Genomic DNA, 7,330 nt, shown 5'->3' on the forward strand with positions numbered 1-7,330 from the left:
AAACACCACCAGAAAAAAATACCCAAACACCACCAAAAAATTTAAATGTGGGTACATTTCACAAGTTTTGGCATAAATTTTTATGTGTCTATCAACCTAACATCAATGCAAAACCTTTATCATCCATGTTTGAGGTAAAAATGGTGGTTTGCTTAGCATTTATAGGTTAGAAAAATATGTAAATAATCTAAACCATTCTATGAAATATAAAGAAATACTCAGCACAAAAATTCATTTGTTGGTTAGTTTGATTACTATAACTCAACCTGATCTATTGGTTGGGAACTTTGGTTACTAACCAAAAGGTTTTGGGTTTGAGTCTTGTATATGTAATATGTGTGAGTTTGCCTTAATTGGCTTAAATGTCCCAAAAAAAGGCTATTTTGATAATCAAGGAATGTTTTTTTTTTAAATAAGAATGGATAAACAATTTTGCAAACTAGTGATCCATGAATGCATACCCTATCTCCATCACCAAACTTCATTATCACATCTTGATAATGATAGCAAAATTGCAAGACAAAAAATAAAAACATAAGAATTTGTGCTAGAAAATTCATGACAATAGAGAAATAATTCAACATATTAGCATTTGTATGAAGATCCCACACTCAAATAGATAAATGAATTGCAACAGATATGCAAGCTTTTATATGAAATCCAGAGAATTAAACCCTAATTGGCTAGTTCAAGCAAGAGGGTTAGGCTTATTCTCTGGAAAGGTTTAAATCCAGAGAATATTGCCTAATTTGATTAGAGAGAGAAAATAGAGAGATAAACTCTGGCTTTTTGAATTTCTGGTAAGGCGGGATGTCATCTTTGCGGCGGTTTTGGCCGGAACTCCGGCTTCTCGTCGACTCGGAGGGACGGCGATGGGTCATCGACGGCTTATTCCTCCGGATACTTGGAAGAAATATAGGAATGGAATCTCGGTTCTAGTTCTTGATCCTATAGAGGTCTTTAATGGCGGATCCAAGATTTTGGATGGATTCAATAAGAATTTTAAAGGTTTAGCTAATAATCCTTTGGTGATTAATGAGGGAGGTTTGTTAGATAAAAAGGATAGCATTATCCATGTTCCTGGCAAGGGGAAAGATGTGCTTGAAGAAGATGTCCTTAAACAGAAGGCGGAAGTCGCACCTTGTTTTACAGGCGGGAAATAAAGTTTACAAAATGGAGGTTCGGTTGCTTCTTCCTCGGGAGGATTAAGGATCAATTCTGTTGTTGATCATAGTGATTTTTCTTCAAAATCTTCTCCTGTTACTAGAAGGTTGATTGATTTTTTGAAAGGTGATTCAAAGAATGCAAAGAATGTGATTGCATATTTGTCTCTATGTAAGAGTGCAGGGTCTCCTGAGGAGGTCCCAATTGTGGCTGTTGCAAGACCGGCAGATGCTGTTAAGGAGCAGAAGTAGAATGTGTGGACTCAGTCGACTTTGAGGAAAAAACCAGAGGTGAATGTAGACAACCTGGATCTGGTGAATTTTTTATTCGAAGATGGAAAAATGGTGGTTCTGAATGCTGAAAAAGAAATGGAGAACATTAAAAGGTTTGAAAGGGCCATAGTGGTGAAAATTTTTGGGGATGAAATTCCTTTTCATGTGGTGAGCATGGAATTGAGGATGCAATGGGAGAAGTTTGGTAAATTCCATATTACAGGTTTGGGACTTGGGTGGATTTTGTGCTCATTCAAAGATGATAAGGCAGTGGGTTGTGTTCTCTCGGGTGGTCCTTGGTGGGTTAGAGGACAGGTAATTGGTTTGGACAAATGGTCAGTGAATTTTAATTCTTTCTCTCTCAAAGGACTCTCCAGTGCTGGGATGAGGTTAATATCTGCAGAATTGCTTCGTTAATTGGTAAGCCGTATCTTCTTGATGGGAACATGTCACAGTGGAGAAGGAGGGAGTTTGCTCGGGTTTGTATGCGAATTCCACTAGAAAAGACGCTTCCTCAGGGAGTTTGGGTCAAAGGATCTGCGGGAAATTTCTTTCAAAAAGTAGAATATGAAGGATTTTCCAAAATCTGTACTGAATATGGAAGAATTGGCCACTCTTCAAAAGACTGTGTGGAGGGGGAACAGAAGGTGGAGCCTTGTTCTAATGTTGTAAAACCAGTAGAAGCAATTGATGATCAGAATAGGCATTTGAAGGAGGTGAGTGCAAAGACTGGATTGGAGAAAGTCAATAGTAATCCCTGGATTACGGTTCAACACAGAAAGAAGAAAAGAGTGAAGACGGCTTATAATAGAAGGCTGGTTAATAGGAACAACCTTTTTAATATGAGGAGAGTTTTTGTTCCTAAGGTGTTCATTTCAGTTCCTGAGAAGTCAAAGAATGTGGAAGTTCCAAAGTCAGGTATAGAATATATTGATGATATGGTTAAATCAAAAATTTCTGAAGAGAATGTAAAGGAGGGTTGTAAGAAGGATGTAAATCAAAAGGAAAAGAGTTCAGCTGCTAAAGATCTGCTGGATAAGAATACAGAGGATTCTACTGCAGTGGAGGTCGGTAACAAATTCATGATGCTGGCTGAATTAGATGAACCTTATAGTTGTAATGGTATTGAAGAAGGGGAAATTCTATCTCCTGGCAATGAGATGGAGACGATTAAATCTGTTCCGTATGGCAAACAGGATTCTGGAAAGCCTCAGGAATCAGATATAGAGCAGCCAATCCCGTCTTATTCTAAAGGAGGAAGTCAATCTTTGGAGAAGAAAGCTAAGTTGTTTAAAGAACTCAAATCCCTTGGATTAGGGAACATTATTCCTCATCATAGGAAGATGGATGGTGGTAAAATTAAAAAGGATGGGGACCTTCCCCCATCTTTAAATAATGTTTTCTTTTCTTTTTTGGAATTGTAGAAGAGCCAAGAAGGTGGAGGCTACTCTATATCTTATGGAGGTTATCAAAGATTTTGGAGTGCTTTTTGAGGGGTTATTGGAAACGAAGATTACTGTAATGGAGAAATGTATTCTGCTGAAGTCTCTAGGAGTGCAGTGGGATTTTTTTCAGGTGCCTGCAGTTGGACTTTCAGGTGGTCTGACGGTTATGTAAAGGAAGGATTTAGCTTGTTTTTCAGTAATGTAAACTTCATCTCAAATGATATTGGGAAAGCTTGATGTAACAGGGAAGGGAAACTGGTTGATTGCTTCTGTTTACGGAAGCAATGATGTTCAAAATAGAAGATCTCTTTGGATGGATTTAGAGAAACATTGCTTAGGTAATATCCTTTTTGTGGTAGGGGGCAATTTCAATTGTATTCTTTCTCAAGCTGAAAAATGTGGAGGGAAGAAATTTATTGTAAATCAAGGTTCAAAAGATTTCACTAACTTTATGATTAGAAATGATTTGCATGAAGTTAAGTCAATGGTACCGAAGTTTACTTGGTGTAATAATAAAAATGGTGGATCTTGTATTCTGGAAAAATTAGATAGATGCCTTATCAATACCATTGCTTTGGATTACAATCATATTGCTCTAGTGAAACACTTGTCGCGTGTGGCTTCGAATCACTATCCGATATTGTTGGAAGTTTTTAAACCTTAGGAGCATACCAAAAATATAATCAGATATGAAGAAGTATGGGCTTCGTATTATGGTACTTCTACTTTAGTGAAGGGTGTTTGGAGGAGGAAATGTAAAGGGGATCCGGCTTCAGTGCTTAATATGAAGTTTAAGAGGACTTTAAAAGCTCTGTTTTATTGGAGCAAGGCAAAGTATAAAGATCTAAATGAAATTAGAGATAAACTTAAGGATGAGATTTTGGAAATCTAGTTGGAAGAATCTGAAGGAGAAATCTCTGTTGAGAGGCTACAGATTTTAAGATTTAAAATCAATGAACTTAATGTTACTTTGGCTAGGATCAATACATGGTGGAGGAAAAGAGCCAAAGCTAGATGGATGGAGGAATGGAATTGTAATTCCTCTTTTTTTCATGCGTTTGCCAATGCAAGGAGGAGCTATAACTGTATTAACCATATCAAAACAGGTAGTGGTGTTTTTTTGGAAGATGAATTTGTGATTCAAGATACTTTTTCTGATTTTTTCAGACAGAAGTGGCTATTCAGTGACTGCATTTTAGATGGATGGCCGAGACCTTCGAATGTAATTAATTTGGAAGATCAGAGAATGCTGGAGGCTAATTTCTTACAGGAAGAACTGCAGGTGGTGGTTGAGAGCTCTAAGAGGAGTATTTCTCCAGGTATTGATGGAATTTCTTTCTCCTTCATCAAGGATTTTTGGCAAATTATCAAAGGTGATATTTTGCTTGCGGTGGAACAGTTCCTAAAATCGGGTATTATGAATGAATCTTGGAAGGAAACTTTAATAGTTTTAATTCCCAAGATTAAGAGTCCACAAGAACCGGGTCATTATAGACCCATTAGCCTTTGTTTAATTATCTACAAGCTTATTGCTAAGATGCTCCTTAACAGAATGGAGAGAATCATACACAAGATCATATCAACAGATTAAGCAGCCTTCGTGAGAGGGCGTTCTTTATCTGATCATGTGTTATTGGCTCAGGAGGTGTTTAATAAATTCAGATGGTCAAAGGCTAGAAGTGGTATGTTTGCTATCAAGCTTGATATGGAACAAGCTTATGATAGTATGGGATGGCAAAAATTAAGGAAAGCTATCAATCAGTTTAATTTTCCCTCTAAGTTTTTGGAACTTGTCTTGCAATATGTTCTCAATCCAAAATTTAGTATTCTGATTAATGGGAAAAGAACTGGTTGGATTGAAGGAAGATGTGGTTTCATGCAAGGATGTCCTTTGTCGCCTATTTTATTCATTTTATGTTCTCAAATCTGATCTGATGCTTTGCTTGATAGAAAGAGTGGTATGGGAATCTCTATATCTCCTATGGCTCCTAGAGTATCTCATTTACTCTATGCAGATGATATTTTAATCTTTGCGGAAGCAAAAATCAAAGAGGTTAAGGAATTGAAGGGTATCATTTCAAATTATTGTAAGTGGACAGGGCAAAGAGTTAACAACTTGAAATCTATGATTATGTTTGGGAGGTTTACAAAGAAAAGCATCCAAAAGAAGATTGTTAAGAAGCTAAAGTTCAAAGTGGTTAAGGAAATAAATTACATTGGCGTGAAGATGACACTTAGGAGGTTAATTGCTTCATATTTCCAGATTTTGCTAGAAGCTGCTACAAATAGACTCAATACTTGTGGAAAGAAGTGCATTTCCTTGGATGGTAAATTTGTTTTAGTAAAATCTGCTTTTCTTTCTTTTCCACAATTTGTATCTTCTCTTTCATTAGTTCCTTTGAGTATTCTTAAGGAATTTGATAAGATGTGTAGAGGGTTTCTATGGAGTAAAAGTAACGGGAATGCCGGTATTCATTATGCTTCTTGGAATCTGCTTTGTAAACCGAGAAATGAAGGTGGCAGAGGGCTGTTTTCTGCTGTGTCAAGGGTTGGCCTTCTTAGGGCCAAATTTGCTTGGAATTTATATATGAAGCCTCAATCTTTATTGAACCAAGTACTTAGAGCAAAGTATGGGGAAGATCTTTGGTCAAAATCAGTGAAGGGTGGAAGTTCTTGTACTTGGAAGATTATTACTATGGGAGTCAAATTTCTTAAAAATGTTGTTAGATGGAGTATTTCGAATGGGAATTCTATCAATTGGGTGGATGACTGTTGGATATTAGATAAGTGTATTGCTACATGGCCTACATTTGTCAATATTCAAAATATTTCAGATCTCAAACTGAGTGGTTTCATTTCTAACGGCATGTGGATTATGGAAAGGCTTAAAGTTTCGTTTGGTGAGGAGCTTGTGGAATTTATCTCCAACATCCCTATAAATGCCAATAAAAATTTAGAACTATTGGAATTGAAGTATAAGTTTTTCGGGAAGTCAATTTCAGCATTGTCATTTGAAGCATCTTTGGATCATGAAGAGGAGGAAGCACATTGGAATTGGTTGAAAAAGCTGAATCTAAATCCGAAAATTGAGCTCTTCTGGTGGACACTACATATGAAGGCTATTCCCTCAAATACTTTCCTGGTTAGTAGGAAACTAAGTAATTTTTCTGGGTGTCCAAGAGGTTGTGAGGTTGATGAGGATAACAATCATTTGGAGGGGAATTGCTTTAAGGTTCGGAAGGTGATCCGGTTACTGAGCAGATGGGGATTTCCTATCCCTTTGTACAATGGCTTTTTTGAATGCAAGGAAGGACTTCAAAAATTTGTAAGTAGGGATGCTTTTTGTCCAAATATCTTCTGTTCAGTTATTTCCTGGTTTGGAAGAGTAGATGTAAGGTGGTGCATGGTGAAAAGGAAGAGTCTGATGCTGTTATTGCAGCCAATGCCATTTCTTTTGTTGCAAGAAAGAATTTTTTGAGTATTCAACCAGTAAACTAGGATGCTAATCAGCAATCGCTGTCACTTCCTTGGCATCCTCCTCCACCTGGTTGGATTAAAATTAATGTTGATGCTGCTCTAAAAGGGAATTATCTGGCGGGATTAGGTGGTGTTGCTAGAGACGGGAATGGCAGATTCCTGGTTGCTTTTGGTTCTCAATGTTTGCATTGGGATATTTCTCAGTTGGAGCTTATGGCGGGATTAGGTGGTGTTGATTTAATGAATTATTTTCCTATTTTAGTTGGATTACATCAAGGATCAGCTTTAACCTCATATCTTTTTTCTTTAGTCATAGATGTTCTTGCTAGACATCATAAGAGGATGCAACCTAATGTTTACTTTTTGCTTATGATACCCTTTTGTTAATAATACTAGAGAACAAGTTTGAAGGAAAACTTGATCTATGAAGGTCAACATTAAAGTGTAAAGCTTTTCTTTTGAGTAGATCTAAAATTGAACACATGGAATATAATTTTAGAAATAATAAATCTAGTGGGGGATTGTGACTTTCAGTAATCAAGTCATTAATAAGAGTACATGATTTAGATATCTTAGGTCTATTGTTCAAAGTGATGGTTAAAAGATGGGGATATTATTAGTAAAGTTAAAGTTGGATGGTTGAAGCAGAGGAATGCATTGGGCCTATTGTATGAAAAAATTCCCTTCAAACTTAAGGAAAATTTCTATAAAATGCTTTATGGCACAAAATGTTGGCATTAAATGAGAAGCACAAAATTAAGTTAAGTGTTGAGGAGATGAGGATTCTCAAGTGGATAAGCGGCTTAGAGACAGAATGTAAATTGAGTAAATATGTAAAAATGTTGGAGTAGCTATAGTGACAAGATAAGACTAAAGAGATCATCTTGGATGATTTGGAAACAGAATGTCGGCCTTCTGATGCTCGATTAGAAGAGTAGTTGTATTGGATTTGGACTATGTTAAGAAAAGTAG

This window comes from Dendrobium catenatum, unplaced genomic scaffold, assembly GCF_001605985.2.
Source record: "Dendrobium catenatum unplaced genomic scaffold, ASM160598v2 fragScaff_scaffold_766, whole genome shotgun sequence".
Taxonomy (NCBI): domain Eukaryota; kingdom Viridiplantae; phylum Streptophyta; class Magnoliopsida; order Asparagales; family Orchidaceae; genus Dendrobium; species Dendrobium catenatum.